General features: G+C 47.2%; 1 long non-coding RNA gene across 1 annotated transcript; it reads right to left on the bottom strand.

Moving 5' to 3' along the window:
- Window positions 1-335: 335 nt before the first annotated feature.
- On the bottom strand, window positions 336-11,071 carry LOC110319736. Its single transcript, XR_002380418.1, has 3 exons — window positions 10,812-11,071; window positions 8,752-8,968; window positions 336-557 (listed from the first exon to the last, which is right to left on the bottom strand). It is a non-coding gene; the product is annotated as an uncharacterized LOC110319736 (long non-coding RNA).
- Between the last annotated feature and the right edge of the window lie 475 nt (window positions 11,072-11,546).

Genomic DNA, 11,546 nt, shown 5'->3' with positions numbered 1-11,546 from the left:
TTTCTTTCTCAGCCTCTCTCATTCATGACATGAATATACTCAGTTACAAATTCTAGAAGCTTTCCAGGGGTGGGTGAGGAGGCTGCCTTCAGAGTCGAAAGGATCCATGTCACTGGAGATGGGCAACAAGCTGTATAGCCTCGAACGGAGATTTAATTATTGAAGTCTCAGTTTTCTGATTATCTTGGGAGATAAGAGCTGAAGGCATAGGTCTATGGGAGAACACTTGTATGAAGCCCTGTGTCTCATTCCCAGCACTGCAAACAAACAAACCAACAAACAAGCAAAAACCATTTACCCAACTAAACAATCACAACAAAAATGCACAGTGGACATGAAGATTTCTTCCCGTGTCACAGGGATTGGTTATATTGAGATGCCACACGTGAGGCCAGTGCTTGTCACTTGGCACAGAGAGACTTAGGAATGCTAGCCTCTTTCCCTCTGTGACCCACCATAGATAAGGAAGGCATAAATAACTAGCTCTCAGCTGGGCTTCTGTCCTCGGAGCATCCCATGTGAAGGAGCAGTGATGACTCCCAGCCAGCAGCGGGTTCCTGGAGAAAGGATATAAATCTCAGAAAGGATATAAATCTCAATTGGACTTAACCCCTAGTACATACAATCTGGTCTTGGGTAGTTCTAGTGACAAAGGTAGAGGGGGAGCTGTCTTGTGCAGGTGGGAATCCCCTGTCAGACATGCCAAGAACTTGGAAAGAACTTTCTGGAAGGAGTGGACACACATTACCCAGGGGTGTGTGACAAGTGTAGAAAGCTGCCTTCTGGGACGTATGTGAGCTGCAGAACCAGCATGGTTGCCCTGGGCTTGTTCACAGGCTGAAGTCGAGGACAAGTTTATCCAACGAGATCCTCCGTTGGCTGCTCTGGGTTGCTGTGAGCCACTCTTTCAAGCAGTCATAAAGGCGTGGGATGCTCTTTCATTCTCTGTGGGTATTAATGGGCTGACATTACACGGACCTCGCCACACCGTTTCTATGCAACAGTTGAACAGATTTGGTGAATTTGCTTAACTTAGCAATCCAGTGCTTACTTGCTCACATGAGTGGGTATCAAGTGCCAGGTCCCTGGGGGACGTGTGTGGCTCCCTGGTTTCTATCTGATGACTTACTGGAAACCTCCCCCTTCTATGTGAGAGCAGAAAGAGGAAGTGACACCTGGGTTTTATCTCAGAAACTACAGTTGGAGATGAATATGTGTCATTAGTCATCTCAAAGCTCGTTTCAGCCCAGGGCTGTCACAGGGTGGCCGTGTGACGGAGGAGAATTAGGAGGCTTGGTTCTAATCTTGGTGTGGGATTTTGGGAAATCACCTATTTCCCTCCCAATCCTAGTTCCTGCTCTCACAGGCGATCAGAGGGGCAGAACGGAAGCTACTTCTGTCTAGCTCTGACATTTTGTGACTCTAGTATGACCGCAAACCCCAGAGACCCGTGGCATCTTCTTCTAGACCCTCTCATGTCCTGTACTGCCATCAGAAGGTCCTCTGGACAGGCTCCCAGGTCTCTTCCACCATTTCTGTGGCCTCTAGACCTCTGGACACAGAATCTTTCCTTCTATAACACAGCTGATGTGTTTCCTCTTTTTCATCAGTTTCCATTAGAACTAACTACTGCTCCTCCTGGCTGTGGGCTGATAGCCCTGGCATATCACATGCACGAACATTTTTGATTAACTATTTGACTTTGTAGATAGTACTTTGCAGGGAGCTTGGATATTTTGTGAAGTTTGTTCTGAGGAGTTAAATTATCATTATATATATATATATATGTGTGTGTGTGTGTGTGTGTGTGTGTGTGTGTGTGTGTGTGTGATATTTGGGTCTTAGTCAGTTTGTATTTTCTTCTTTCGTTTATGGGGTCACTTTTGAACTTAATCCTGAAGCATTCCCCCTTCTCACACCTGAAATAACACCCCCCCCCCAATGACTTCACTTCTTATTCTTTCAGTATTGTTCTGGACCATGGTTTAGAAGGAGCAAATGAAAAAAAATTACCAGTTTTGAATAGCTTTTCCCAGTACATTGTTATAATTGTTTTGTTTTATTATTAGGTATTAGTGCCAGTCTCTCTTATTGTATTTAATTTTTAAAATAAACCTTATTATAGGCTTGTATATGAAAAATATAGATTTGGTTTTGTCTCTGATTTCAGGGTCTGGGGATGTATCACTTATAAATAAGGGGGAGCCACCAGGTGCTCTTTCCAGGGTAATCCCTGAGTGCCGATGGTGCTTAGCTCTTTACCGTGGCTGGGCCTCCAGTACTCAACACTGTAAGATCTTTAGTGCCCACTCTCAACCTTGCAGGTGGTTTTGGAAACCTACCAGGTACATACACACCCAGGCCTTAGTCCAAGGTCTATGGAAAACGCTTACCAAGATTCCCGGCCCCTCCCCATCTCATTTGCTGCCCCTCCGGCTCTCTTGCCCTGCCCACCCATTTCAGCTGCTTTAGCAACCCAGCGTACCACCCTCTCTCCTGTTTCAGCTCAGCTGGAGCTCTGTCTTCTTGTGCTATGGAAGAAGTCCTCAGAGGTAGAAAGCTGTCACCAGTCCCACCTTGCCCAGAACAGTGCCTTAGATTCGTGAAATTTGTGAATGTTTTCTACACAAGGAAGAGCCTACTAATAGCCTCCTTAGTAGTCCATCTGTCTTCCCCTGGGCACTAAAGCCTACACAAGATGTCATATGAAGATGAGGAATAAAAATGTGTGTTTGATCTGGGCGTGGTGGCACATGCCTTTAGTCCCAGCACTTGGGAGGCAGGGGCAGGCGGATTTCTGAGTTTGAGGCCAGCCTGGTCTACAAAGTGAGTTCCAGGACAGCCAGGGCTATACAGAGAAACCCTGTCTCCAAAAAACAAACAAACAAACAAACAAACAAAAAAGTGTGTTTGTAGGATGTGCACTCTTCCACACATCTTGACATTTTTGGTTTCACAAGCCTAGCAAGCAGTAGAGGTTCTGGTTTAATATGACCATGTTGAATGTGTACTTTTAAAATGATGCTTTGGCCTAAGCACTGGAAAGGGAGCCGAGAAAATATTTGGAATTGATTGTGACATGGCCCCTGCTCTCAAGGAGAGGACCTTCTGCCAGGCATATGGTACTTAAATTAGCCACAGGGGAGGCCATGAGAGTGGAATCTAGCATTTCTCTCTTGAGATACTGTAGCTAACTGGGAGCGTGGCTCAGAACATCTGCCCAGTGTGCACAGACCCTGAGTTCCATCCCTAGCACTGTGCAAACAAAAAGTGAAAACTGAACAAATGTGGAAACAAACTAACAAAGCCAGTGGCCACTCCCTTTACATTTTAATGTTTTAAAAGTGAAAAAGATGTTTAAAACAGAAAGAATCCTATGCTCCTGTCATATAGTATACCTGTGGTGGTTACTATTAATGGCTCACTTCATACAATCTAGAATTACCTCAGAGAATGGGCCTCTGGGCATGCCACTGGATAGCCTGGATGGTATATGTAGAGGAAGTGAGCATTGCACATTCATCACCCTCTGAGTTCTGATCATGGATGTGCTGTAACCTGATGCTTCAAATTCCCACTGCTTTAATTTCCTCATCACAAGGGACTATACTCCTATACCCTGAGCCAGAGTAAATCTTTTCGCCTGAGTATTTTATCACAGCAACAGGAAAATACAAAGCCTAAGACATTAGCCATTAAAAATGTCCCTCAGTAAGTTTTGGGGCTTTCAAATCACTTATTATTATTATTTTTTAACAATTATAAATTGAAAGTATTTGCAGGAGAACTGAAAGGTCCCATGGGCCTGTCACTGCTTCTCCCAGTGGCTGCATGTTAGGTAAGGACAAGTCCATCAGGAAAATAACAGCAACATGGTTTCCAGATTCCATCCAGCATCTACATTTTATACACGGGTGTCTTCGGATTAACATAGTGTCCTAATCGACATTAATTATCAACTTGATACAGCCTGTAGTCATCTGAGAAAGGAGTCTACATGGGGGGATTACCCAATCAGACTAGCCTATGGGAATGTCTATGGAGGATTGCCTTAGCTGTTGATTGAGGTGGGAGGGCACTGCCCACTGTGGGTGGCGCCATCCATAGGCAGATGCTCCTTGTCTGTATAAGAAAGCTAGCTAACTACGAGCCTGCAAGTGAGCCAGCAAGCACTGTTCCTCTATGGTTTCTGCTTCAGGTTCCTTCTTGAGCTCTTGTCCTGACTTCCCTCAGTGACAGGCTGTGTGTGATCTGTAAACTGAAATTAACACTTTTCTCCCCTACGTTATTTTTTTAAAAAATCAAAGCTGCAGGATTACAATACATAGTCACAGTAGACTTGTTTGTATGGTACAGCTTTTATTTCTTCAATTAATTTTGTCTCAAAGGGCTCTATAGCTATTGCAGCATTTCAATAAAATCTTTATAACCACTGTCTGCAGTGGCTATATAATAAACACCTGTCTACCTGAAGTAGCAGAGGCTTGCCCTGGCTTTGACATCACCTTACTCCCATGTCACCTTTAGTAACAGCATTGCTCTGTACCATACATTCTTTTTAAGTGTGTATACTTTCTAGATTTTCTTTACTTTCTCTTAGGATCTGTTCCTGCAGACTGTAAGGTGATATACGTTCAAAGGGTTGCATAGTAATTTTTTCTTTGGGAAGATTTCAACATACTTTGAGCTGGTGCTAGCCAAGCAGAGGGGAGCAGATGAAGATACAAGGAGACTCTGTGGTCATACGGGGCTGATGCCCTCTTGACCCCAAGTCTTTGCTCTCTGGTGTCCTACTGCTTGGGCAACTTTGTAGCTCTACCCACAAAAGTGGGGCTTTAAGCTGATAATGAGGCCAAAGGGGCAGCATGCCTGATGGAACCCAGACATCAAAGGGCTAGGGCACTTCTACTGCCCACTGTCCTGGTATGCTTGAGAATGACAGAGCTATGGAGCAGGGTATTATCTCCAGCTGCCACAGCCAGAGCTGACTTAAGTTGATCAGCCAACAGATATACTCATTTGATGTGCAAAGCTGAAGTCTGTCAAACCGCCTGTGTGACCTGCAACCCAGGAGCAGTGAAGCTATTCTATTCCCACACTATTGAAGGCTCTGTGGATACTTGCTGTGTAACTAAAGCTGACTAATACATAATGTGTAGGATAGAGGGAGAGAAGGGAGGGAGGTCTCAGGTATAGGCAGCCTAAGCAGGACGGAAGGAGACACTTTTTTACTGAGAATGTGGTGATTTGCTTTGTAAAGATCAGCATGCATCTGCCTCGGATGTTGGGTGGGTAGAAAATGCTCGCCCGTCTCCATTGAACCCCTGGCTTTCTACAAGGGCCTCATACAGATCGATCCTATGTCAGCTAGCAGGGGTAGGAAGTCCAAAGAAAAGAGAACTGAGACTGTTGTGTAAGAAGAGCACACAAAACAGGTCACAGTAGGAACCAGGATTGTCATGCCCAGTTTCACAGGCTGTGTCCTACACAAAGGTGCCTGGCCAGGGGCCGCCTGAGATGCACTGGGTACCAGGCAGCAGGGAGAGAGAGAGAAGGGAAGACCTCCTGTTTCCCTTCTAAACACAGGACACATCTGGAGGATCACAGTGCAGACGCTTATTCCTGTTCTCAGATGAACTCAGGGACAGGCTGGTGTTCAACACTAGGTGCACAACTTCCTCAGTATAAAAACCTAAGTGGCTTCCCTGCTGAAGCCCTTGAGATGTAATCATCATCATCATCATCATCATCATCATCATCATCATCATCATCGTCACCAACAACAACCCTTCCCTCTCCAGATAAAGTTGGTTTAATTCTGGTTTGCTTGTTTCAAGAGCCACAAGTTCCCCAGATAAAGTCTCAAGACAGCCAGAGGGGGAGGTGCTCTTCTTGTAGAGTAGATTCTGGTTCTGAAAAGGCAGGGGGGTGGGGGTACACAGCACTCTCCTGCCATGCTTGGTCTCTGGTTACTGTGTTAGAAACTTTGAGGTCAATGACTCAGAGGGTGGGGGGGAACCTCTAGGAATGTTTCAGGCTCCAGCTGGTGAGGGGAGGACTTGCTGGAGTTCAGCGGCTCCAAGAGCTCAGGACTGTAAGGAGCAGAGGAGGTAATGATGCTAATAACAGAGAAGAAGGAGGCAGAGGAAGGTCCCTGGTCACATTGCTGATGCATGGCACTACTGCCATGGCAACCCAGGCACATCCACTTTTCTCCTTATGTTCACCTTGGGAGCAAGGACAGGTAATTGTGACAGTACTGGGCTGGGACAAAGAGCAGAGAAGCCAGAGCAGAACCCTTCCTGTCAGAAAGCTGGCATGGATATCCCCTAGGTGCTCTGTGTGCAGGAGCATGGCACTAGGGATCTAGTAGTAAAATGCCTGGACTCCATCCCTCGCTGGAAGACAGGGGCTAGTCACGCCCTAGGTCCCACAGCCTGGTCCCATGGCATCTTGGCTGGAATCACATGCTAAGACCTCACTCCATGGACCCAGCTCTGGATTCTCATTTAAAGGATGGATCAGGACCAACTGGGTTTTCAGGTCAGACTGTCCATCATGAGTGCTGCCCTTCTGTTGCCAATAGGGAATAGGGCGAGTGGCACAGACAGCAGAGGGAGGTGACACCAGAATAGCCAACCCCAAATGTGTGCACTAGAGAATGGGTGGGTGGTGGCGGGACATCCAGTCTGGCCCTGGCCAGGACACCAAGGAGTTCAGGCCTGATTTCTTCCTCTTTCTGGGCTGTGACCTGAAGAGGTATCTAGATGGTCACTGAGGCCCCTCCAAGATTTGTCATAAATCCAGTCTTGATCGTGTGAAGACTTACAGCAACTAGCCAAGAACAGCTGTCTGCGGACATTTCCTGTGCTCCACCTCGTGCTTGTGTCTACTTCTCCTGGTTTCCCCAACCCATTCCCCCCCCCCCCACACACACACACCGCTGTCTGAACAGAATGGCTTGCTTGGTGCTATTCATTCCTTGGCCTCTGCTAGTTGAATCTGTTTGCTTGGAGCACATTGACGCACAAGGGGGGCCATGGCCACTCTGTTCTAGGTCATGGTCTCTAGAAGGCCCCAGGATCTCAGGGTGACAGGAGTCTCTTCTGGTCAGATGTTTGGTTGGTTGCCAGGCAGAAGGGAAGTGTAGAGGCCGGCTTTGCCTATAGTGTCTCAGGGTCCGACCATATCCTTTCTACTGTGCTCTATACCCAGTCTGGGGAATGGGGGGGGGTGGCTCTGGTTGCTGCTGCCCCAGAGAAGATGAGGAGGAGCAAGGTCAGTCCCAGGAAGGAGAAAGGAGGCTGGCTCAAGGGTGTATTCCAGAGATTGCACTGGAAAGAGGGGTTGGGAGGAGGGGGGCATTCACAGGGGTTATCAGGCTGAAGGTCTGCCTGTTCAGGCCCCTATGCTAAGACCAGGGTAGACACAGCTGCACGGCATGTGCCTGGTCTGAGATGGCCTAGCCTAGGCAGGAAACTGCTGAACTCCCATGTTTTATCTTCAAAACCCAGTGCCTGGCATTGGTAGGTGCTCAGTAAACATTTACTGACTTTGTGTGTTCTGCATTCTTCCAGACCATCTGTGGAGTCCTGGTGTTCTGTGCCATGCAGAGCTTCTGGTTGGCTGCTCATTGCCTCATGCCTCTGAGAAGCTGGGCTGGGGAGGAAAGCTCTGTCCATGTGGTTAGGCATCCTGAGCCATTGCTAGGCCAAGCTCCTGCTTCTTCCAGGCCTCAGTCCCCCTATCTATGAAGCAGAATGGAGAGACAGTGCCACAGGGTTTTGAGATCTCACACTGGAGCCTAAGAGGACTTACTGAGCTGACCATAAGGAAACAAAGCCTCACATGGGCCAAGCTTGAGCCAAAGCAGGGGGGATGAGGGAAGTACATGCCCACAGCACTCTGGTCTTTTGGAGACTAATCCACGCTCTGGTTTGGTGACTGTCTCCTTACATCATAAACCATGTGTGTATCTGTGTGAAAGTCTGCACAGTGATTCGGAACACTACAAAGAAAGTAGACACCAGATACAGAGCCCTTTGGGGCTCCACCTTTCTGCATCAAATAAGCAAACAGACACAGCACTTCAAAGGGAAGGTGACTACCACAGTCTCACTACCATGCTCACTGATCCCTCTGTTCATTCATTCTCACAGCATCCATAGACCACCACAAGGTGGAAGATAGTAGGGTCTCCACCAAGAGTCAGTGAAGCGAGCAGAAAATAAAGCCACATGCACCCGGTGTTCGGACAGTTGATGGTGGCACTTGTTTTCTCCCTGAGAGCAATGTGCTGAATGCTCACAAGGAGTTGCCCTCTATAAAGAGGAAGACCCTGAGGCTCAGAGAGACCAAGTGATTTGCTCAGTACCTGTTTTCCCCATCCTAAATTGGCGTTTAGGACATTACCTTATGCTACCACACAACCACAGAGACATACAAACCACAACTCACCTCCCTTTGGGGCTCTGTTAAGTGAGTCATTTTTGCCTTATCAAGGCTATTTTGTTCATATATATATATATATATATATATATATATATATATATCATATAACATATATGATTTATACTATATATTATATATACCACATACTACATATACATACTATATATGATATATATCATATATGCATATTATAAAAGTGGTTGGTCAGCTACTGTATTTTCAAAGCTGAGCAGCCTGGAGTCTTGAATTATTTAAAAAGATGAAGGCACTTTGTGGCTTTTACTTTTTTTTTTTTTCTACCTTGAGCCAGACAGCATTTCTATCCCTTCTCTCCATCAGAGCAATGATCTTTAGGTTATCCAGAAAAGGGCCTGTCCCTGGTCAGTCATGGGTCATCATGGCCACTGGGAAGCCCTTCCTTGCCCCTTGAAGCCTGTAGGTCGAGCTTGCTCTGCATGGAGACTGGTTTCTCTCTTGCTTCCAGTGTTAGCTGCTTCTGGGAGAGCAGAGCAGAGTCCTACAAACCAAAGCAGCGGTGGCCTGGATTAAACTTTTACATGTTGAGAGTGTTTGTCCGGCCCGACTAATACTTGGATGGGAGAATGTCAATATTCCCGAGGGCAGATGAAAATGGTTGAATGGAGCCCCTTTTTGCTCTGTAACGCTGACTCAACCCTTTTAACATCTCTGAGCATCTCTGAGCATATCTGCCCCACAGATACTAGAGTGACAGTCAAGTGTCTGGTCTCACCAAGGGATGCCATTGATCTAGATGATCAATGGGAGGGAGACTGAGAGGCAAGATTGCCACCTTGAGAGGTGGCAGGAGTGGCTGGGAGGAGGCTGCGTTGGGATATTTCACTTTCTAACTCCGAATGTGCCTCTTAGGAGCTGTGGTCTTGAGCACACTTTCAGCCCTCAGACTGAGCATCAAAGCTGGCCAGGGAAGGTCCCTGACTTCCTCACCCTAGGGATGCTTCCAGTGAGCTCAGGGACCCTGGGCAGCAGTGGAACTCCACACTATACATACACCACAAAGCCCTCCTCTTTAGGTTCTGGGGCTCTGTGCTTGAAGCCTCCACTTAGGCCCATTAGAGTCAGAAGGAAACAACCTTAGTTAACCACCAACTTGGGCGACCCTGTAGGGCCAAGCTACCAGGGCTGCTTGGCTGTTCTCTAAGTGCAGTGATCTGCAAGGACAGTTGTGATCCTCCAGGACCAGTCCTGCCTGCTGGGAACAGAACCTCCAGGTGGCCAGTGAGGGTGGGGCCCACTTCACAAATAAGGAAAGCCAGGATAAGAGGCAGTGTTTGCCTCTAGGAAACAAGCGAGTGAGTGATAGGTCTGAGATAACCCCCAGGAGACTGTTCCAGAGTCATGTTCTTGTCCAGCCGCTCTCCTGTGCCAGTTTTTAAGAAATGAAAGACTGTGGTAGTCACCTTCCCTTTGAAGTGCTGTGTCTGTTTGCTTATTTGATGCAGAAAGGTGGAGCCCCAAAGGGCTCTGTATCTGGTGTCTACTTTCTTTGTAGTGTTCCGAAAGAAACAAAGGTGTGAAGATCAACAACAACAACAACAACAACAACAACAACCAATGTTCGTGAAGGATGTGGACAAAATAGAAAATATGCGCTCAAATGTGAGGGCAGGTTCCCTGGTGCTTTGGTGACCCTGACTTTAAACCACAGGGGCACCGGGGCAGTAAGGGTTTGGTCAAGGCACAGCGTCTGGAAATCCTGACATCAGGGTAAAGGTGGGGCTTTTGCACATGGTAAAAACTTCTCTCAAAAACATGTAGCTTGCAACAAACTGTATGAATATAATACTTTTCTTATGCTGCAAAAATAATCTTAGGAGAAAGATCCATCAACATTTCACGTAAACAAAGACACATTCTGTGGTCTCCAGGTACCAGGGCAAATAAGGAGGAGCCCGACTCATAGCAACAGGTACATTCTAGGTTTCTGTTGAGCTTGTGGAGGTTTGGGCTCCAAGGTTTTACAAGTCTGGTGGAAAATACCCTTTAAAGGGCTTAGGAAAGACCAAGCAGTAATCTATCCAAACAGTTCCCCCATCTTCTCCTACAGGACAGACTGTGGGAGAGGTTTGGCTGGAGGTGGCCTGTCTCTACTTCATCTGGGAGGGCCTCAGCAAACAGCTCTCCTTCAGTCAGTCCACGGCAGAGCCGGGGGCCAGGTGCAGCTGGCCTTCATTCTGTCTCACACCCCAGCACCGGGGACAGCTGCTGATTAAATACTTCAGCAACAAGGACCTTAGTGTTTGGGGCAACAATCTGTTTTTTACATCACTCGAATGCTTGTCCTTACACTGAGCTGAAACTGGCCTCCCTTGAAACTTTACCTATGGGTTCCAGTTTCTTCTTCTCCTGGGAAGTCTTGTAGAATTCAGTGTGAGCCTTCTTTACACGTCCACTTTTCAAATGTGTGAGAACAGGTCTCTGACCTCTGTTCCTTCAACTCCAGGAGTGTTGAACATAATAATAATAACCTGGGGACCCTGGAGCACACACTAAGTAAGGTCTTTGGAAAACAGTATCATCTCTTCAGAAAAATGAACCCACAAAAGTCTGTGTACCCTCTGCTGCAACCCTTCCCCATTGTGACCCCATCACAATTCTCCAGTAGTCAGTTGGCCATACGGAAAAACCTCATGCCAGAACCATGATGGGGGTGGCTGGGAGCCAAAGGACCTGCTGTCCCCACATCAATTAGTGTGTGTAAACTGGCTGCCCCGGCTTGCCAGGCAAGGCACATATAGGCTTAGTAGGGTCTGGATGGCACTAACGGTCAGGTGTCAATTGAGGTGAGCAAGGGCAGTTCGAGACTGCTTCTGATCACCTTCCCAAGCAGCGCCATCAATTAGGCGTCAAGGCTGGACTCTGTTCTAGTCCAGGAGTTTCCCCACGGAGTAGAGTGTCTGGATTTAGCAGACCAAATGGTTTAAGCAGCTGGTTTCTCTCTTTGGGAAGCAGGTCCGCCGTCAGCTCCCCACTTCCCCTTCATGTCTGAGGCTCATCCACCTCTGATTCTAAAGAGAGGAAAAGAATTGGAAGGAGGAGAAGAAGGGAGAAGAGGA

Source organism: Mus pahari, chromosome 4, assembly GCF_900095145.1.
Source record: "Mus pahari chromosome 4, PAHARI_EIJ_v1.1, whole genome shotgun sequence".
Taxonomy (NCBI): domain Eukaryota; kingdom Metazoa; phylum Chordata; class Mammalia; order Rodentia; family Muridae; genus Mus; species Mus pahari.
This window is presented reverse-complemented; position numbering and strand designations above follow the sequence as displayed.